Source organism: Bos mutus, chromosome 20, assembly GCF_027580195.1.
Source record: "Bos mutus isolate GX-2022 chromosome 20, NWIPB_WYAK_1.1, whole genome shotgun sequence".
NCBI lineage: Eukaryota > Metazoa > Chordata > Mammalia > Artiodactyla > Bovidae > Bos > Bos mutus.
In genome coordinates, this window is record NC_091636.1 from 19779356 (window position 1) to 19802304 (window position 22949).

At 40.9% G+C, this 22949-nt stretch overlaps 1 protein-coding gene across 2 annotated transcripts in view; it reads right to left on the reverse strand.

The window, feature by feature from the left end:
* The window catches only part of ELOVL7 (ELOVL fatty acid elongase 7), a 77766-nt gene that overhangs the window by 49315 nt on the left and 5502 nt on the right, over positions 1-22949 (reverse strand). Inside the window, exon 2 of one of the 2 annotated variants that reach the window (XM_070357507.1) lies at positions 5197-5373. The exons of the other annotated variant lie outside the window; for it this stretch is intronic. The gene's annotated coding sequence lies outside the window, so the exon portion shown is untranslated. The remainder of the gene's footprint in view (positions 1-5196; positions 5374-22949) is intronic. 2 annotated transcript variants of the gene reach the window in all.

A 22949-nucleotide genomic window follows, 5' to 3' on the forward strand; every position in this document is an offset into this window, starting at 1 on the left:
CTGCATGCCACAACAACAACAACAAATCCCACCTGCCACAACTAAGATCTGTCACAGTCAAATAAATAAATATGAGGAGGGAAAGAAAAGACAAGTCAAACAGAAAGAAAAATAGATGCAGCTTATCTCCCAAATGGCTAGTTTCCTTAATACATAAAGGTTGCCAGCAAATTAATAAGAAAAAAGCCAACAACCCAACAGAGAAATGGATAAGAAATGTGGATAGTTTATAGAAAAAGAAATAGAAATGTTAATAACTCTAAAATATATGCAAAAAAGATGTCCACACTTACTCAGCAATCTGATGTTCAAATTTAAAGTGAAATGCCATTTTTATTTATCAAATTGGTAAAGACCATAAAGTTTCATAACACACTGTGCTGACCAAGATATAGTGAAATAAACACCCTTGTATACTGCTGGTAGGGATCTGAGCTGGTACAACCTCTGTGGGAGTGATTTGGCAATTGTTGCAATGCAATATTCCAGGTGTTATGTATTTAACACTGTGAAAGGTACACGTAGAAGATTTTTCACTATTTTTAATAGCAAAAGAAGTGGAAACTAACTAAATGTCTGCCAATATGAGACCTGTTAAAAAATTAGCATATTCATATCAGGAAATACTATGTAGATATAAGAAGGAATGAAGTACCTTTAAGCTTCAATGAAATAATCACTTAAAAATAAAATTATTACCATGTACAACATAAATACTTCCTTGTCTCTGGAAAAATTGGTAAGAAATTGGTAACAATGGTTACTCATTTTAATAAAGTTAAAAATTAAAACAGCAATAATATACATTTATTAATGCTTCCTATATTTTATGGCCACACATAAAAGGGAATGACCCAAGCAGTAATGATCATAATCACACAAATTTACTGAATCCTTGGTATAAGATATGAAGCTAAACCATGTTAAAAAAAGATTATTCACTAAAGCAGGTAAGAAAACTTATCAAGACAAGCCAAACTCACCAGTACATGGTATGAACTAATGAAAATTTGATGTAGACATCAATATACCGAAAACAAGCTAACAGAAATCAGGAGTCATTTATCTTTGTAGTTCACTCACTCCTGTATTTTCCAACCTAGCATAGACTCTTATAACAAAGCAGGTACTCAAATGTTTATGAATGACAGGTTGAAAGGATGACTGGATGGGATGGATGGATGGGACAGATAAAAAAACAGATGACTGGAAGGAATAGTAGACACTGAAGGACTGTCATCTCCCTCAGCTCCCGTTTCCCTCTGACCTGGGCCAGCCTCAATCTCATTGTCCTCCCCTGTACAAATGGGATATGCTGGAATTAATAAATAATTAAGAAACATGATCGTAATCGCCACACAACTTGGTGGATAATTACTAATAGGGTTAGTAATGTTACCACCTCCCCTGAAATGTGCATGCCCTAGACTTTGGAATCTGCGACTATGTTACATAGAAAAGGGACTCTATTATAGATCGAATTAAGGTTAGATACCTTAAAGTAGGAAGATTATCGTGGATTATCCAGGTGGGCCCAATGTAATCACATGAGCCCTTTCAAGCAGAGAACTGTCTGACTGGGAGAAGAAAGGAAGACAGAGACTGGAAGCAGAAGGATTCAGTGAATTGTGGGTGGTGCTCAAATGTAGAGGCCCACATTCAAGGACTGGAAAGAGCTCCCCTAGGAGCTAAGGTGGCCCTTGATGACAGTCAACACAGGGACCTCAGTCCTTCAGCCACAAAGAACTGAATTCTGCCAGCAAACTGAATGAGCTGGGAAACAGATTCTTTCTAGAGGCCTCTGATAAGAGCAAAGATGGCCAACATCTTGTAAAACACAGAGCACATCATTTACCCTTCCCAACCTGGATTTCTTTCTTTTTTTTTTAATTTTTAAAAATCTTTTAATTTTGTATTGGGGTATTGTCAATTAACAATGTTGTGATAGTTTCAGGTGAAGAGCAAAGGGACTCAGCCATACATATACACATATCCATTCTCCCCAAAACTCCCCTTGTATCCAGGCTGCCACATAATATTAAGCACAGTTCCATGTGCCATACCAACCTGGACTTCTGATCTACAGACCTATATATAGTAACTTTCTGTTACTTTAATTCACTAAGTGTGTGATGATTGGTTATGGCAGCAATAGAAAATCAAGATTCTCCCTTTCTGTTCAGCTAAAGAACCACTTGAGGAGCCTGTTCATGTTAGGCTCGCTGCCAAACGTTTAGGACAGAAAAGTAAGTACATGTTCTCAAGGAGTTTATAAGCTTAGAAACCCAGTAAACAATTCTATGATAGAGGTTAGCACAACACAGTGTAGGAGCACAGAGAAGAGGCACCTAACTGCATAACGTCCTCAGATGTTGTACTTACCACTCCTCTAATCCCTTCCCCTTCCTTTGCACCCACAGTTCAGTTCAGTCGCTCAGTCGTGTCCAACTCTTTGTGACCCCAGGGACTGCAGCACGCCAGGCCTCCCCGTCCATCATCAACTCCCAGAGTTTATTCAAAGTCATGTCCATTGAGTCAGTGATGCCATCCAACCATCTCAATCCTCTGTCATAAGGGTGGTGTCATCTGCATATCTGAGGTTATTGATATTTTCCCCAGCAATCTTGATTCCAGCTTGTGCTTCACTGTACCCTTTTCCAATGAATTAATTGGACCACCAGCCTTAATCATCTGGCTTCCCTGGTGGCTCAGCAGTAAAGAAACTACCTGCCAATGCAGAGGACCCAGGTTCTAACCCTGGGTCAGGAAAACCCCTGAAGAAAGAAATGGCAACTCACTCTAACATTCTTGTCTGGTAAATCCCATGGACAGAGGAGCCTTGCGGCTACAGTCCATGGGGTCACAAAAGAGTGGGACATGACTTAGCAACTCAACAGCAACCTAATCGTCAGAAACTGAAAGCCATCCTAAACTCAACTGACCCTTCAAGACCACTAATTTATATCACTCCAATAATTTTTCTCATACGTCTCTTTCCCTCACCTTCACTTCTTCCCCAAACCACTGACTGCTACTTTCTGATCTTTATCATCTCTTCCCTTGATTACTATAACCACCCCTAAACTAACTTTCCTGATTCAATAGCTATCCATTTCCCCAAATCCATTTCTTTCAATTCACCAGGGTCATTTTCCCAAGGATTAAATTGACTATGCCACGTTCCAGCTCAAAATGCTTCAAAGACTGCTTGCAGTTAAAGCCTAACTCTGTCTACTCTTAGAGACCCTCCTAAGCTATACTAGATAGAAAACTGTCTCTGCTTGGCTTCTGTCTCCAGTGCCTAGGAAGGATCTGGTACATAGTTGATTCTTGGAAAGTATTTGCTGAATGAATAAAATCAACTCCTGCTGACTCTGAAGCCTCATCACTTACCTTATAGCACCCCCATTTACTATGCTCCTGCTACCTTCACCATCGCCTAGAGTTTGCTCAAATTCATGTCCTTGAGTAGGGGATGCTATTGAAACATTTCATCCTCTGTCACCCTCTTTTCCTTTTGCCTTCAATCTTTCCTAGCATCAGGGTCTTTTCAAATGAGTCAGCTCTTCACATCAGATGGCCCAATTACTGGAGTTTCAGCTTCAGCATCAGTTCTTCCAATGAATATTGAGGGTGGATTTCTTTTAGGATTGACTGGTTTGATCTCCTTGCAGTTCAAGAGACTCTCAAGAGTCTTCTTCAGCACCATAATTCAAAAGCATCAATTCTTTGAAGTTCAGCCTTCTCTATGGTCCACTTCTCATTTCCATACATGACTACTGGTAAAACCCATAGATTTGACTAGATGGACCTTTGTCAGCAAAGTGATGTCTCTGCTTTTTAATACTCTAGGTTTGTCATAGCTTTCCTTCCAAGGAGCAAGAATCTTTTAATTTCATGCCTGCAGCCACCGTCTGCAGTGATTTTGGAGCCCAAGAAAAGAAAATCTGTCACTGTTTCCACCTTTTCCCCTTTTATTTGCCATGAAGTGATGGGACAAGATGCCATGATCTTACTTTTTTGAATGTTGTTTTAAGCCAGCTTTTCCACTCTCCTCTTTTCACCCTCACCAAGGGGATCTTTAGTTCTTCTTCACCTTCTGCCATTAGAGTGATATCATCTGCATATCTAAGGTTATTGACATTTCTCCCGCCAATCTTGATTCCAGCTTATCATTAATCCAGCCTGGCATTTCTCATGATGTACTCTGCATATAAGTTAAATAAAGGGTTGCAACATACAGTCTTGTCATACTCCTTTCCCAATTAGGAACCAATTAGTTGTTTCAAGTCTGGTTCTAACTGGTATTCTTGACTTGCATACAAGTTTCTCAGGGGACAGGTAAGGTGGTCAGGTACTCTCATTTCTGTAAGAATTATCCACAGTTTGTTGTGATCCACACAGTCAAAGGCTTTAATCAATGAAGCAGAAGTAGACGCTTTTCTGGAATTCCCTTGCCTTTTCTATGATCCAGTAGACGTTGGCAATTTTGATCTCTGGTTCCACTGCCTTTTCTAAACCCAGTTTTTACACCTGAAAGTTCTCAGTTCACATACTGCTGAATCCTAGCTTGATTTTCAGCATAAACTTACCAGCATGTGAAATGAGTACAAATGTACGGTGGTTTGAACATTCTTTGGCATTGCCCTTCTTTGGAATGGGAATGAAAACTGACCTTTTCCAGTCCTACGGCCACTGCTGAGTTTTCCAAATGTGCTGATATGTTGAGTGCAGCACTTTATCAGCATCACTGGATAGGGGAGGCTGTTGTGCTGCAGTCCGTGGTATTGCAAAGAGTCAGATAGGACTTAGCAACTGAACAAAAACAACAATCCTAGTCTTTGTGGTCCCAGCCTACTCCACCTTCCCTTTCTCTATGCTCCAATTTCTCCTTGTGGCTAAAATGACTTGTTCACCTAGCTGGTGAGCATATCTTTTTTTTTTTTTTTTTTTTTTTTTTATCTGAAGAAATTGCTTTTAATTTGTAGTTGGCTAAGATTTTTTTTTTAATGTATGTTGACTTTTGTCAATCATTTCTTTTCAGTATTTTCTCTTTTAATCTGTTGGCGACTGAGTAGAACAATTCTTACATTCCAAGAAAAAATTACATGTTTAGATATCACTTAGGAAGGATTTTGCCTGCAAATAACAGAATATCCAATTAAGAGTGAACTTAATAACAAAAACAGACATTACCTCATATTACAAGAAGTCTGGAGTTAAGTTTTTCCAAATTGGTTCAGGCTCAGAATGTTAAGACTCAGACCCAAGTCTCGGAGATTCTCATGGTCTTCCTCTTATGATCTTTACATGACTCTAGCAATTCTTAGCCTCATGTTTTCATACAGAAGCCAAAGCCATTATGTATACAACCTTTAAAAGCAAGTATATATTAAAAAACATCAAACTTGAAATTTGTTTCATTTCAGTATTAATCTACATGCTAATATATTGATTGAGTAGTATAGAAAAACATATACATCTCAATCATCAAGATATCAATCTAATAGTTGGTGATTACCTGTTTTTTTTTTTTTTTTTCTTTAAAAAAATTTTTTTTTTGCCCTTCTCTGGATGGCATCACCGACTCAATGGATGTGAGTTTGAGTGAACTCCGGGAGTTGGTGATGGACAGGGAGGCCTGGCGTGCTGCAATTAGTCAGACACGACTGAGCAACTAAACTGAACTGAACAGGGCTCTGCCCACCTTGCAGCTCTACTCTGTCTAGTCTTTTGAGTCCCTGGTGTGACTGTCTTCTCTCCTACCATAGCATCTACAGCCAACCCTCTAGTACATTGCTACTCAAAGCTGGCCAGTGGACTGGTGCTGATGTCCGAATGGTTTATTACCATTCTGGTCCAAGGTTAGTCCAGAAATCAAGTATTTGGAAATGTTTATGGCAGCTTGACAATTCAGTGACATTTAAGTATGTGATACTTGCTGAACAAGGTATAGACCAGTTTGGGTGTTGTTGAATTAATCTGGTGAGTCACATGTGATGCAAACTGCATTTTAATCATGTGCAACAGGACCACTTATTGTTCCATGATAGAGCCAAAACAAAGAACAACTCAACTGGTCTATCACCACAGATAATCTAAGGAGCACTGCTCGAATACACCCAGGTACGCTCCCATCTTCTACACCTTTTTTGATGTTGTTGGCTGCCTGAGACAACGCAGATGTCCCATGAATCTCAGTGAATAAATTAATAAGGATGTGAATGATAAGAAGACCTCCTAAAAGACATGAGATCTGAGCTACTTCTTAATGATTGGCAGGAACTGAGCACTTTGGGGTAACGAATGCATTGAGGAAGAAGTACAAATGAGAAAGAGCAAGAAAAGGTGGTGCACAGGCAATGGAAAGCTTTCAAAAGGCAAAATATTTTGCTGAAGCACAATGACATAAAAGAACTTAACCACACGGCTCTGCTGGAGCCCCATCCCCTAGCCCCCACCCTCAAGACGCGCCCTCACCCCAGGAGCACCCTCTCAGTACAGTGTGCAGCCTTAGCAAAGGCAGAGGGAGCTTCTGAAGGATGTCTCCCAAAAAAGTGTTGTGACCTACCTGATGAAGGATGAATGTCAGGGTGTGAGCCTTAAAGGCAGGGAGACCAGTTAGGATTTAATTGCAATCATCCCAGTGAGAAATGCTGAAAGGCCTAAACAAAGACAGAGATGATCTGTTGACATGCCACGGTAGTAGAAACAAAGCCAAGGAAAATGTATGAGGCAATGCAGGAAGGGCTTGGTGGTTCACCAGACACAATAAAGACATAGGGTAGTGTGACGGAATTTACTGGTTTGGTTGGGGTGACTATGTGCATGACAGTGTCACCAGAGGAGATAAGGAACACAGAAAGAGGAATAGGGAATTAATAGGGAATAGGGAATTAATAAATTCCAATGTGACAAGCCTGTGGGACATTCAGGTCGAGATGGCTGCAGGCACTCGGGAGGGAGGTCAAGGCTGAAGATCGATACAGATTTGGGAAGCTTTCCTTCCCAGGTGGTGCTAGGGGTAAAGAACCCACCAACCAATGTAGGCAACGTAAGAAACATGGGTTCAATCCCTGGGTTGGGAAGATCCCCTGGAGAAGGGCACAGCAATCCACTCCAGTATTCTTGCCTGGAGAATCCCCATGGACAGAGGATCCCGGCAGGCTACAGTCCATGGGGTCGCAAAGAGCTGGACACGACTGAAGTGATTTAGCACACAGCACATGTCTAGATGGTGATTAAAATCATTTATGGATGAATGAGAAAAATTGTGGAGAATACCATCATTTAACAGGTAGGCTGAGGGAAGAAATCTCACAAAGAAGATGAAAAAGGAAGAGTCCAAAAGGACAGCTTGTGAAGGCTAGAGAAGAGGAAAGAGATGCACGATCAAGCTTTATCATTCTGGTAAAACCTTAAGAATTTTTACAGTGAGAGGAAGAAACAATAGACAGAAACAGGGAGGGACAACCAAGGAATGTGTGGAGGAGAAATAGAAGGGATGGAGACACAGGCCAGCATGATGGTGAGTCTGGTAGGTCATCCTCCATGAAGGGCAAGAGAAAGGCGGACAGGTCATAGATGAGCTGATGCAGGGAAGCAGCCTTCCTGGCACGAGTCTAAATTAGGGCCTTTCCTGTGTGCTCCAGTGACACCTGATTGCCTCACCACGTGCCACAATTTACCCGCCTGCCTGTGGCACTGTACTGAAAGCTCCAGGATGGCCTGGACTGTTCTGATCCTGCCCGCCACTCTATGCCCAATGCCCAGCACAACGCCTGGCACTAACCATGCCCCAGTTCAAAGTTTAGCTGACTAGGACTTCCTAGTGGTCCTAGTGGTCCTTACTCACTGGTGGTCCAGTGGTTAAGAATCTACTTGCCAATGCAGGGGACATGGGTTTGATCCCTGGTCTGGGAAGATTCCATGTGCTGCGGGACACTGAAGCCTGTACACCACCATTATTAAAGCCTGCCTGCCTAGAGCCTGTGCTCTGCAACAAGGGAAGCCACAGCAATGAGAAGCCTGAGCACCTCAAGGAAGAGTAGCCCCCCACTTGCCGCAGCTAGAGAAAGTCCACGTGCAGCAACGAAGACCCAACACAGCCAAAAATAAATAAACTGCTTAAAAAGTTCAGTTGACTAAATGGGGACAAGAAATTGAAAGATTCACCAACAAAACCTTCAAGTTTTCTAGCAAGGTAGGAGATGAGGTTGATTAGTAAGATAAAACAGGGTTAGGGAGGAAGGTTTTGGAGGGTAGTGAAAGAAAAGAGGTTTTGTGTGGTGTAGAAAATGAAAATCTTTCAAGGACAAGTTGAAAGCAGTGTTTCTCAATCTCAGTTGCATACTGGAATCACCCAGAGGACATTAAGAACTCCTGGTGCTGGAGATCCACCCTGAAATTTCAGATTGAATTGGCCTAGACAGCCCAGGTATTGAGATCTTTTTCAAGTTCCAAGAAGATTCTGTTTTGCAGCCAAGGTTGAGTCACGGAGTGAAAGGATTAAGTAATGTTGGTCAGAGTATACCTGAGTCTGGAAACTATACATTAATAGAGTATCAATTTACCTTTTTACCCAGCTTTCTGCAATTCTGTTCAGCTGCCTAGGTATATGTTCAGAAGAAGACTATGGGGTTAATTTGGAGTTAGGGTTTTGCCAGACAAACACAGAAGTAGAGAGCTGAGAGACTAAGGGAAAATGAAGGTCTTTCTGAGAGTAAAAGGGCTTCTCAGGTGGTGCTAGTGGTAAAGAACCCGCCTGCCAATTCAGGAGACATAAGAGATGCGGGTTTGATCCCTGAGCCAGGAAGATCCCCTGGAGGAAGGCATGGCAACCCACTCCAGTATTCTTGCCTGGAGAATCCCAGGGACAGAGGAGCCTGGTGGGTTACAGTCCATAGGGTTCCAAAGAGTCGAACATGACTGAAGCGACTTAGCACGCACACTATGAGTACAGGAGGACGGGTGAGGGGAGGAGAGAAATAGGTAAAGGAGGTTAAGAGGTTGACTCACAGTTACAAAATAAATGAGTCACAGGTATGGTAAGTACTGTGTGGGGAAAATCATCAGTAATTATGTAATATCTGTACATGATAATAGATGGTAACTAGACTTACCACAGTGATCATTTCAAAATGTATGGAAATACCAAATCACTATGCTGTACCAGGAACTAATATAGTGTTGTAGGTCAATTGTATTTCAAAAACAAAGTCATAGAAAAAGAGATCAGATCTGTGGCTTGAGAGGCAAGGGATGTAAGGAGAGGGTATTGGATAAAGGCAGCAAAGGTACAAACATCTGGTTATAAGATAGATAAGAATTAGGGATGTAACAACATGATAAATATAGTTAACACTGCTGTACATTTTATATATAGGAAAGTTGTCACAAGAGTAAACCCTAAGAGTTCTCATCACAAGGTAAAATAATTTATTTTTTTAAGTTTGTAACTATGAGATGATGGAGAACATTAAGAACTACTGATGCTGGAGTCCCACCTCCAAGTTTCAGATTTGTTCTGCAAAGTTCACTAAAGTTCACTGAAAAGCTCCCTAAACTTACTGAGGTCATCATTTCAGGATGTATAAGTCAAATAATTATACTGTAAACTTATATAGAGTTTATGTACATCAATTGTATCTCAATAACACTGGAAGGGAAAAATAAAGAAGGGGAGGTGTAAGAGAGCCGATAAACCAGAGACTACGGTTTGAAGAAGGGCTTTTAGAACTGATAATGTTTTTCTTGGCACATATCCAGGTTAAAAGTCCCAGAGATAGGCTATGAAAGCAGGCAGTTTCAGTGTGGTAGAACTTATCACAGTTGGGTCAGACAGTGAACTTTTCTGAGAAGGCTACTCCTAAGTTGGCTTCTGAAAGGGTTTTGAAGTTTCCCAGAGCAATAGCTGATGGGGAGATGCCAAATCAAGTCAGATGTCAAAGTCCAAAGCATGTGAGACTCAGGAGGGGCAATGATAGACAAAGTGGGTTAAGAACAGCAGAGAGTAAAGCTGCAGAGGGAAGCATCAAAAAAGGAGCACTGTGTTCTATTCGCATATGAAAATGGAAAAGGTAGTCTGCTTCAGATGTGGCGATGGCAGGATACTGGGATTCTGGCCAGTCCATCCAAACACGTAGTAATTTAGAGTACAAAAAAAATCCTCCATTCCTCTTACCCCTACATCAAATCCACTGGCAAATCCTGACAACACCCTTCTAAATAAATTCTGGAATCCAAGTCGCTTTTCACTTAACAGTTTAGTTCAGTTCAGTCGCTCAGTCGTGTCTGACTCCTTGCGACCCCAAGAATCGTACCACTCCAGGCCTCCCTGTCCATCACCAACTCCCGGAGTTCACTCAGACTCACGTCCATCGAGTCAGTGATGCCATCCAGCCATCTCAACCTCTGTCGTCCCCTTCTCCTCCTGCCCCCAATCCCTCCCAGCATCAGAGTCTTTTCCAATGAGTCAACGCTTCACATGAGGTGGCCAAAGTACTGGAGTTTCAGCTTTAGAAGCATTCCTTCCAAAGAACACCCAGAACTGATCTTTAGAATGGACTGGTTTGATCTCCTTGCAGTCCGAGGGACTCTCAAGAGTCTTCTCCAACACCACAGTTCAAAAGCATCAATTCTTCGGCGCTCAGCTTTCTTCACAGTCCAACTCTCACATCCATACATGACCACTGGAAAAACCATAGCCTTGACTAGACGGACCTTTGTTGACAAACTAATGTCTCTGCTTTTCAATATGCTATCTAGGTTGGTCATAACTTTTCTTCCAAGGAGTAAGAGTCTTTTAATTTCATGGCTGCAATCACCATCTGCAGTGATTTTGGAGCCCAAAAAAATAAAGTCTGACACTGTTTCCACTGTTTCCCCTTCTATTTCCCATGAAGTGACGGGACCAGATGCCATGATCTTCGTTTTCTGAATGTTGAGTTTTAAGCCAACTTTTTCACTCTCCTCTTTCACTTTCATCAAGAGGCTTTTTAGTTCCACTTCACTTTCTGCGTATCTGAGGTTATTGATATTTCTCCCGGCAATCTTGATTCCAGTTTGTGCTTCTTCCAGCCCAGCGTTTCTCATGATGTACTCTGCATTTAAGTTAAATAAACAGGGTGACAGTATACAGCCTTGACGTACTCCTTTTCCTGTTCGGAACCAGTCTGTTGTTCCATGTCCAGTTCTACCTGTTGCTTCCTGACCTGCATACAGATTTCTCAAGAGGCAGGTCAGGTGGTCTGGTATTCCCATCTCTTTCAGAATTTTCCACAGTTTATTGTGATCCACACAGTCAAAGGCTTTGGCATAGTCAATAAAGCAGAAATAGATGTTTTTCTGGAACTCTCTTGCTTTTTCGAAGATCCAGCGGATGTTGGCAATTTGATCTTCACTTAACAGTGGTCCTCCCTTATCTGAATGACTGCAATAGCTTCTCAGCTGGTCTCCCTTATTTCACCTTTGTTCCTCTTCAACATACTTAACACACCGAAGAAAAAAACAAAATAAAATGAAAACCCTCACGCCACTTCTCTGCTTAAAACGCCCCAATGTCTTCCCACCTCACTCACACTGAGTCAAAGTTCCTATAATGGCCTCCAAGGTCCTAAGCAGCCTTGACTACCTCTCCGACCTCTCCTTTTCTCACCTATCCTCTGACACAGAGGGCATCAGCCACCCCGGGCTCCTGGTCCTTTCTTGAACACTCCAAGAACATCTGAAACCACCATCCCAACAGTGTGGAATTCTCTTGCAGATACTTGCCAGGGCCACTCCTTCACTTCTTTGGATCTCTGCTAAAATGTCACGTTCATCACCCCACCACCATGGACTACCCTGTCTTTGTTGCTTGATTTTTCCCTGTAGCAGTGGTTATCATGATTTTTATATATTTCACCAATGTTCTATATTTATTTGTTTATTATCTGATTCCCCTTCACTCCCTAATAACACTCTGGAATATAAGCTCCTCGGGGTAAACAGGATCTTTCTCTGTTTTGTGCATTGCTGCCTCTCCAGCACCTGAGATGATACCTGGAGTATGTCAGACAGGAAAGTATTTGTTGAATGGCTCGGTGGATGGACTTTCTTATAAGGGATACATAGGCATGGGATGGGGAAGAGCCAGTTATTTTTGGCAGGTGATGGCAATGAGTATATGACAGAGTTTGAACACAGTGGAAGAGGGCTTCAATGAAGAAAAGACAGTGGAAGTGTGGTTAACAGCAGGAGGAGACAACAGAAAGGCTGTGATGCCTAGTAAGGCATTTCTCTTTTAGGCAGTAACCAAGAATCATGAGAGCAAGGGTGGGAAATCAACTGACCTCAAATCTTTGAGACAAGCCAGAATTAGCAGTAACAGTTTCAGTGTGGTTGGGGATGGGAATAGAGTATGGTGTCTTATCAGGGAAGGGAGGTGGTACCCCAAGTAGGTGGGTAGGTCATGTGGATTAACAACTCCTGGAGAGAACAAAAACCGTACTGGTCTTTCCCATTACAAATCAGAACATAGGAAAAGTATTATAACATACATGTACATAAGAGCACACACCCACAACATATACAGATAAGTCCATAAAAGGAAGAAAAACAAATGGTCCTCAAAAAGAAGTGTGTATAAGGAAAGCAACCAACAGTAAGATTAAATTAAATCATTGTGCTTTCTATTTCTGGATTTTGTTGTTGTTCAGTCACTAAGTCGTCTCCGATTCTTTGCAACCCCAAGGACTACAGCATGCCAAGCTTTGCTGTCCTTCACCATCTCCCAGAATTGCTCAAACTCATGTTTGAGCAATACCATCCAACCATCTCATTCTCTGTCATCCCCCTACAATTAATTTATCCAGCCTAATCCAGGATTGCAGTGTTACACAGAAATGAATATTAGTAACCTCAGATATGCAGATGACACCACCCTTATGGCAGAAAGCAAAGAACTGAAGAGCCTCTTGATGAAAGAGGAGAGTGAAAAAGTTGGCTTAAAGCTCAGCATTCAGAAAACTAAGATCATGGAATCTGGTCCCATCACTTCATGCCAAATAGATGGGGAAACAATGGAAACAGTGGCTGACTTTATTTTGGGGGGCCCAAAATCACTGCAGATACTGACTGCAGTGATGAAATTAAAAGACGCTTGCTCCTTGGAAGAAAAGTTATGACCAACCTAGACAGCATCTTAAAAAGCAGAGACATTACTTTGCCAACAAAGGTCCATCTAGTCAAAGTGATGGTTTTTCCAGTAGTCATGTATGGATGTGAGGACTATAAAGAAAGCTGAGCGCCAAAGAATTGATGCTTTTGAACTGTGGTGTTGAAGAAGACTCTTGAGAGCCCCTTCCACTGCAAGGAGATCCAACCAGTCCATCCTAAAGGAAATCAGTCCTGAATATTCATTGGAAGGACTGATACTAAAGCTGAAACTCCAATACTTTGGCCACCTGATGTGAAGAACTGACTCATTTGAAAAGACCCTAACTGACTCATTTGAAAAGACCCTGATGCTGGGAAAGATTGAAGGTGGGAGAAGAAGGGTTCAACAGAGGATGAGATGGTTGGAAGGCATCACTGACTCGATGGACATGAGTTTGAGTAAACTCCAAGAATCAGTGATGGAGAGGGAAGCCTGGCGTGCTGTGGTCCATGGGGTCATAAAGAGTCAGACAGGACTGAATGACTGAACTGAACTGTTTATGACCCTTTGGAGTGTAGCCCACCAGACTCCTCTGTCGATGAGATTTTCCAGGCAAGAATACTGGAGTGGATTGCCATTTCCTTCTCCAGGGAATCTTCCCAACCCAGGAATTGAACCCGCGTCTCCTGTGTCTCCTGCATTGAAGGTGGATTCTTTACTCACTGAGCCATCGGGGAAGCTCAAAACAAAGATTATCCAAACTTAAACAAAAAAAGTTATGAAGAAATGAAACATGACAGACTGATATGATTGGGTCAACAGAGACAGAAGACAGCAACACTAGGAGGGGAGTCAGAAAGTTCTAGAACATTTGAAAGGATCTGAGGAGCAAAGAGTCGTGGAGGAGACAAAGGCAAGGGCAAAGGCCAGAGGCAGGGACAAACAGTATGTTGGAGTAATAGCAAGCAGAGTCAAGGAAGAGACTGGTGCTGGATGACTCGGAGAAATGAGTACACAGGGTCTTGAGCCCTCAGTGAAAGAGTCAGAGTTTTTATTCTAGGTACAATGGGAAACCATCAAAGACTTTTTGTTGTTGTTGTATTATTATATTTTATTATAAATAATAAAATACACATAAAATTTACCAACTAACCATTTTTAAGTGCATTGTTCAGTGGTATTAAGTACATTCATATTGTTGAGCAACCATTACCTCCATCCATCTTTGGAACTCTTTGCATCTTATAAAACTGAAACTCTCATCAGAGGCTTTTAAGCAAAGCAGTGACATGATCTGATTTATGTGTTTAAAAATTAACTTGCTTGCTTGGTAGAGAATTGATGGTAGGGAGGCAGCAGGATTAGGAGTTTGTTGAAACAGATGGATTCAGGATACACTTTGGGGACGTACCTGACATGATGGCTGCTAAATCGGATGTGAGCATGAGATATAGAAAGAAATGAGGAGGGGAGTTGACTTCCAGATTTCTACATCTCCAGTGTCTAACCCACAGAAAATAGTCAAGGTTTATCTCATAAACTAGTGAATATTGATTTACCACTTAAAACAGAAGTCGTTTTTCCTAGAGAACCAGGAAAACTGAAATGAAAACTATCATGGAAGAAGGTCATCTCTGTTGAGAGGCCTCGCTGTTAGTGCTGTGTCCTTGCAACTTGGATAAATTCTACACAGTTAGTTTGTGAAAACATTATATGCCTAATTCTAACATTAACATTAAAAGCTAATCCTTGTAGATGTTTATAAGTGAAACTTTATTAAGCATTTTATATATTTTATTTCATGTCTCTCCTAAATCAATAGGCTTTGAGACTATGGTGCTGTGGGCTACCACTCCAGAAACAACAATGTCTACATAGATTTGATGTTTTTGAGATGGTATGAACCCTCTAATGCCCATCCTTAGACTAATCTTAGGTCTAAAAAACCTGCTTTACTTAGCATGAGTTGTTACTGTAATCATTATAAGAACCTAAACTTAATTCATTTAAGTTTGAATTTTGCAATAAGGAGCTCATGATCTGAGCCACTGTCAGCTCCAGGTCTTGTTTTTGCTGACTGTACAGACCTTCTCCCTTGTCTGCTGCAAAGAATATAACCAATCTGATTTCAGTATTGACCATCTGGTGATGTCTGTGTGTAAAGTCAACTCCTGTGTTGTTGGAAGAGAGTGTTTGCTATGACCAGTGCATTCTCTTGGCAAAGCTCTGTTAGCCTTTGCCCTGCTTCATTTTGTCCTCCAAGGTCAAATGTGCCTAGTACTCCAGGTATCTCTTGACTTCCTACTTTTGCATTCCAATTCTCTATGATGAAAAGGACACCTTTTTTGGTGTTAGTTCTAGAAGGTCTTATAGGTCTTCATAGAACCATTCAACTTCAGCTTCTTCAGTATTTGTGGTTGGGGCATAGACTTGGATTATTGTGATGTTGAATGGTTAAAAGGACAGAAACTGTAAGGATCTAACTGAAGCAAAAGATATTAAGAAGAAGAGGCAAGAATACACAGAAGAACTGCACAAAAACGGTCTTAATAACTGGGATAACCACAATGGTGTGGTCACTCACCTAGAGCCAGACATACTAGAGTGGGAAGTCAAGTGGGCCTTAGGAAGCATTGCTCCGAACAAAGCTAGTAGAGGTAATGGAATTTCAGCTGAGCTATTGAAAATCCTAAAAGATGATACTGTTAGAGTGCTGCACTCAATATGCTAGCAAATTGGAAAACTCAGCAGTGGCCAAAGGACTGGAAAAGGTCAGTTTTCATCCCAATCCCAGAGAAGGGCAATACCAAAGAATGTTCAGATGTGAAAGTGTTAGTCACTCAGTTGTGTCTGACACCTGGACTATAGCCTGCAGCACAAGGACTGTAGCCCACCAGTCTCCTCTGTCCATGGGATTTCCCAGGCAAGAACACTGGAGTGGGTAGCCATTCCTTTCTCCAGGAGATCTTCCCGACCCAAGGATTGAACCTGGGTCTCCTGCACTGCAGGCAGATTCTTTATCATCTGAGTCACCAGGGAAGTCTACAAGAATGTTCAAACTACCATACAACTGCGTTCATTTCACATGCTAGCAAGGTAAAGCTCAAAATCCTTCCAGCTAGGCTTCAGCAGTACATGAACTGAGAAATTTCACTTGTACAAGCTGGATTTAGAAAGGGTAGAGGAACCAGAGGTCAAATTGCCAACATCCACTGGATGATAGAAAGCAAGAGAATTTCAAAAAAAATCTACTTCTGTTTCATTGACTATGCGAAAGCCTTCGACTGTGTGGATCACAACTAAGATTGCCAAGAGAAAACCTTAGATATGCAGATGATACCACCCTAATGGCAGAAAGCAAAGAGAAACTAAAGAGTCTCTTGATGAAGGTGAAAGAGAAGAGTGAAAAAGCTGGCTTAAAACTCACCAGTCAAAAAACTAAGATCATGGCATCCAGTCTCACCACTTTATGGCATATAAATGGGGAAACAATGGAAACAGTGACAGATTTTATTTTCTTGAGCTCCAAAATCACTGCAGATGGTGGCTGCAGCCATGAAATTAAAAGATGATTGCTCCTTGGAAGGAAAGCTATGGCGAACCTAGACAAAGTATTAAAAAGTCAAGACATCACTTTGCTGACAAAGGTCCATATAGTCAAAGCTATGGTTTTTCCAGTAGCCATGTACAGATGTGAGAGTTGGACCATAAAGAAGGCTGAGCGTCAAAGAACTGATGCTTTCGAACTGTGGTCCTGGAGAACATTCTTCAAAGTTCCTTGGACTGCAGAGAGATCAAACCAGTCAATGTAAAGGAAATCAATCCTGAATATTCATTGGAAGGACTGATGCTGAAGCTCCAATATTTTGGCCATCTGATGGGAAGAACTGACTCACTGGAAAAGACCCTGATGTTGGGGAAAACTGAAGGAGGGAGGAGAAGAGGACAACAGAGGATGAGATGGTTGGATGGCATCATGCAACTCAATGGACATGAGTTTGAACAAACTCAGGGAGATGGTGAAGGACAGGGAAACACTGTGTGCTACAGTCCATGGGGCTGCAGAGAGTTGGACATGACTTAGCAACTGAACAATAAAACTTTATTAGCCTAACCCTGACGCCTTTGAAGAGATGCTTCAAAGTTTACCTGAAGAGATGCTTCAGAGTTTACCTTCATTATTGTCCACAATAAATTAGTTATCAAGAGCCAATATTAATATATGGGACTTTCCTAGTGGTCTAGTGGTTAAGATTCTATGCTTCCACTGCTGGGGGCACAGGTTTGATCCCTGATCGGGAACTAAGATGCCGCACGCCGCATGGCTGGGCCAAAAGGAAAGAAACTTTAAATAAAGAACCAATATTAATTAAAGAATATTTTCCCATCTTTACCAAAACTATTATTGAAAGCATTATATTTACATGAAGTGATTCAAGATGCTTTTCATAAGAACCTACTTGAAAAAAAAAAAAAGAACCTACTTGATAAATAAATTCCTCCTATAATTCATTTCTAGGAGGAAAAAATTACCTTAAAAACTGATCTTTCATTTTAAAAAACCAAACCAGTAGAGTTGTGGTAATACCATCTTATTCTTTCATCTACTCCCAGCTAGTAGTTAAAATTTAGTGTTCCATTATCATAATTCTATCACCTAGATTTCCCCCTTCTGTGCTTGAATCATAATATATGTATTGTGAGCATTTCAAATATTCTTTTTAATGTGGAATGTAAATTATATATTATCACGTACAAACTTTGTCCTATTTCATAAGCACATTATCTGCCATCCTCCATGATTCTTTACTAAAGAGGAAGAAATAGATTCTAAGGTCACACAGAATAAATGACAGGCTATGTAATCAGAATATCTGCATTCTAGACCCAGGTCCAGGCTTCCCTGGTGGCTCAGATGGTAAAGAATCCGCCTGCAATGCAAGAGACCTGGGTTTGATCCCTGGGTTGGGAAGATCCCCTGGAGGAGGGCATGGCAACCCACTGCAGTATTCTTGCCTGGAAAATCCCCATGGACAGAGGAGCCTGGTGGGCTACAGTCCACGGGATCAAAGAGTCGGACATGACTGGGTGACTAAGCACAGATGCAGGTCTTCCACTCACCCTGCAGTGACCTTAGCAGAAATCACCTAAATTTCTTGGAGTCTCAAATTTTTGTCTCTAAAATTGAGTTGAGATACACATCACTCAGGGTTACACTAAGAACTAAGATTATGCATGCAAAGAATTTCTTTCATGGCATGTACAAGCAAAGAAGGACAAGGAGGAAAAACAGCAGCACCTACCTGTTTGGTAGTAAGGAAATGGTTAACAACCCATCCTTGCTCTGTCTACTGATGAAATAGTGAAAGATTACAGGTTGACAGATTTTTTAGGGGGTGCCCAGAAAAGCAGTGGGCACCAACTCTCCTCTGACCTCACCCCATCCAGTCCCACAGATGCTACTGCCATGAGATTCTCAGGCAGTCACCTAAAGGTGATGAACTGTGGCTAAGGACAGAGAATGAGTGTTAGGGGGCTGTTAGATGAGCTAGCATGGGCTGGGCCAGATGGTTTAGCTGTGTTGGCTAGGATAATGCATTTTTCTTCTTTTACACTTTCAATCATGGTTCAGGGTTAGGTTCTATAATTCATGGACCTTAGAACGAGAAACATCACATTGCTTTGTGTGTCCCACTCATCACACAGGGGAAACGCAATCCTTGTCCGGGTCATGATGTACAGTAAAATCTACAGGACTAATTAATGCTGTTACTTACAGACAAGGATGGATGGGGCAATTTAGGGGCTTTAAGCATTCGGTAGTGGGACTTCCCTGGTGGTGATTATGACTTTGCCTCCCAATGCAGGGGATGTGTGTACGATTCCTGGTTGGGAGCTAAGATCCCATATGCCTTTGGGCCAAAAAAACAAAACATAAAACAGAAGCAATATAATAACAAGTTCAATAAAGAATTTTAAGATGGTCCACATCAAAAAAATCTTAAAAAACCAGTTCAGTAGTGAAGTCATATTCAGAGTTAAGGTTAATGAAGACAAAATAATTAGCAAAGTCAGAAAACCATTTAGACTCTAATCAGGAGAACTCATCTTTAGTCCCCCATTTTTGTTTCATTTCCTAATTAAAAATAATTGTTTTAAAATTGTAGTTGATTTACAATGTTGCATTAGTTACAGGTATACAGCAAAGCGAATTAGTCATACATATACATGTATCTACTCATTTTAAGGTTCTTTCCCACACAGGTCATTACATACTATTGAGCAGAGTTCCCTGTGCTATACAGTAAGGTCCTTATTAGTTATCTATTTTATATATAGTAATGTGTATACGTCAATCCCAATCTCCCAGTTTATACCTTCCCACTCTTCCCCCTGGTAACCATAAGTTAGTTTTTTACATATATGACTCTGGTCCCACATTTTAAACAGGCTTATGGCCTTGACTGGACTTCCCTGGTGGCTCTGATGGTAAAGAATCTGCCTGCAGTGCAGGAGACCCAGGTTTCATCCCTGGGTCGGAAAGATCCCCTGGAGGAAGAAATGACAACCATTCCAGTATTCTTGCCTGGAGACTTCCATGGACAGAGGAGCCTGGCGGGCTACAGTCCATGTGGTCACAAAGAGTTGGAGATGACTGACTAACACACACACACAGCCTTGGCCAAATGACCTGTACTTGCTGGGCCTCGGTTTCCTCATCTGTAGAAGAAGTTGATCTAAAGGATCTCTAAGGTCCTTTCCAAGTGCAAAACACTTTAACGTGTCTTTTAAAAGACATGCACATGTCCCAACAAAGTTTTCACTTCTTTGCCGCTTGGACAGATGAGTCTGAGAAGTGTCCCAGTGGGAAGGAGGCCTAGGCACCTGCAGCAGTGGTAGTACCATCTTCATTGACACTCTTTGTACTGGCTGCCTCCCTTCCCCTGTCCCTGCTATTACTGCCTAGGACCACCTCTCAAATAAACTGCTTACAAAAAGAAAAAAAAATCTATACTTCAAATTCCGATCAAGAGTACTTACATTATAAAGTGGTAAGAGCATGGGCATGTGGGCATTGGAGCTCAGACTGAACTGGGTCTGATTTCCGATGCTGTGTCTAACCACATGATCTTGGACAAGTCACTCAACTTCTATATGCATCAGTTTTCTTGTCTATACACTAGAAACACTACCATCCTCCTAGTAGGGCTTCTGTGAAGATTAAATAAGATAAGGCACATTAGAATTTAGCAAAGTGCCTGGCATACAGCAAGTGTTCAATAAATACTATTATTAGAAAATGTATTTTTATTTTTCACATTTTATGTTTGGTCTTTTTTCACTAACCTGTTATAATGTTTCAGAAAGTAATTATCATACCACTATAACAAACATTTGAATCTAGAATAAATTATACCTTGCCTAATTCAACTTACCAATTTAATAACACTAAGAAATTGATCAAGTTTAACTGATTCTAGCTAACGCTAGCCTTTGTATCTTTGCTTTCAATCTTTATGGAAGTCATTTAAGGGAGGTAGGAACCAGCTCTAGGTTCTATGTATGGGTTCACATTATTAAAATAAGCTTAAATATTATATGGATACTAAAAGCCTAATTTAAAATAAGAAGTAGAGTTGACTATGTACCATTAGTATGGTATGCTAAGCAAAGGAAAAAAAATCTACATGTACTCTGATTTTTACAATCTAAATGGCAAAGTTTCACTTGTTTTTATTAATGAGGTGCATAAAATACCTACAGAGGCAAAGGTTCTGACAATCTACTATGAAACAGCATAAATGATTATAGTCTAACAGCTGTAATTAAAATAAAAATACTGCTGCAATTTTGACTGGTTCTGGTTGATTAATCAAAAAAAAAACTGAAGAATCAAAAAATTATATATATACCATAAATATGTACTTTACCTTAAGACATATTAATAAGCACTAATTTCCCAGTTTTCCAAAGTAGTTTCAAGATTTCCCTTGAGGAAGAATTCCTGCCCAATATTTTTCTCACATAAACCATAGTCAGAATTTATTTTCTACAATTCTCACTTTTAGTGTTCTATGTGGACTGAGAACTAAAAAACAAAAAGAAAACAAACAGAAAAAAATTGCAAAGCAAGCTTAGGATATTATCTCTCAAGCTTTCAAAATCTCTCCAATTCTTTACAGTTCTCCTGCCTACTTTTTAAGTTACTCGCTTTAAAGGAAACTTTCCAAAGAACAAACATTCTCTTCACAGGAATAAAACTCTTTCCTTTTGTACTTTTATAGATTTACACACATTTAAATTACCTAATCACAATAACAAGCGTAACTGACATCAATAGGCTTGCAATAAAGACAGTCACTGACCCAGTCGTAGGAGCAGGGAACAGGCTACTCGAAGCCCATATTCATCATATCTGGGCAGCATTTGGTGTATTTTACGGAGAAATGAACAAGGGCTCATAGGGTCAACCAGTTAGACGTCAAGAAGATTATCTTTATATTAGGATGTGTGCATGCTAAGTCACTTCAGTCGTGTCCAACTCTGTGACGCTATGGACTGTAGCTCTCCAGGCTCCTCTGTCCATGGGATTCTCCAGGCAGGAATACTGGAGTGGGTTGCCATGCCCTCCTCCACGGGACCTTCCCGACCCAGGTATCGAACCCCTGTCTCTTATGTCTCCTGCATTGGCAGGCGGGCTCTTTACCACTATTTTCACCTCGGAAGCCCCATATTAGGATGAATCATATGTAACTGCCAATATTCAAGTGGTTTTTCCTAGAGAAATGTCAACTGAATATGTTCAACCTAATATATTTCTATTTTTTAACTGTAAAAATATTGACTATACTTAATGTTTAATATTATATCTATTACCCCCTTGCTCCTCCCTTTGAACAATGGAGGTTGTGGTTCTTACACTTCACTTTTTAAATTCCACATTTGCTCAGGAATAAGTTATTCTATAAGCAGTCACTTGACATTGGTTTCCTAAGAATGTGATTTCTATTTTCTTTCTTTCTTCAGGTTAAAGTCTCACTTCTTAGAATTTCAAAGAAATTTTTCAAAGACTGAAGGTATAAGAATATGCCTTGCAGCGAATTGCAGGATAAAAGCAGAGGGTCTAATGTGTGAGGTCAGCATTTGTTTGCTTCTCAGACACACATCTTTGGGCTTGTAGGATCCAGCACAGCACTGTCTGCCTAGAGAAGAAGGCAGGAAGTGGTAAGAAGAGGACTGAGCAGAGAAGCCCTGGACAGACTAAGGGTAAGACCCCGTGAGATACAAGCAGCCTTTCCTTCTGTTCTGTCTGTGTTATGCCATGTAACTATAATAAGCAAACAAATACATCATAAATGTGCTATTAAGACAAAAATCCCACAATTTGGGATGGAAAGGAAGGAGACAAAGGAACGGGGGGCTGTTTTTAGATGAGGGACAACTTGCCAAACCCTCTTTTTCTAGTTCTCATATTTCTACAACTGACCCTAAAAAGTCTAAAATAAGGTTTATGTTTATGGTTGTCCTTAAGTATTATTAAGTATTAGTCGCTCAGTCCTGTCTGACTCTTTATGATCCCATGGACTGTAGCCCGCCAGGCTCCTCTGTTCATGGGATTCTCCAGGCAAGAATACTGAGTGGGTTGCCATTCCCTTCTCCAGAAGATCTTCCCGACCCAGGGATTGAACTAAGGTCTCCAGCATTGCAGGCAGATTTTTTTTTTTACCATCTTAGCTACTTGGAACCTCACAAAACTAGTGTTGGATATCAGAACTCTAGTGTCTTAAGAGAAACCCTCTAAATAATCAAC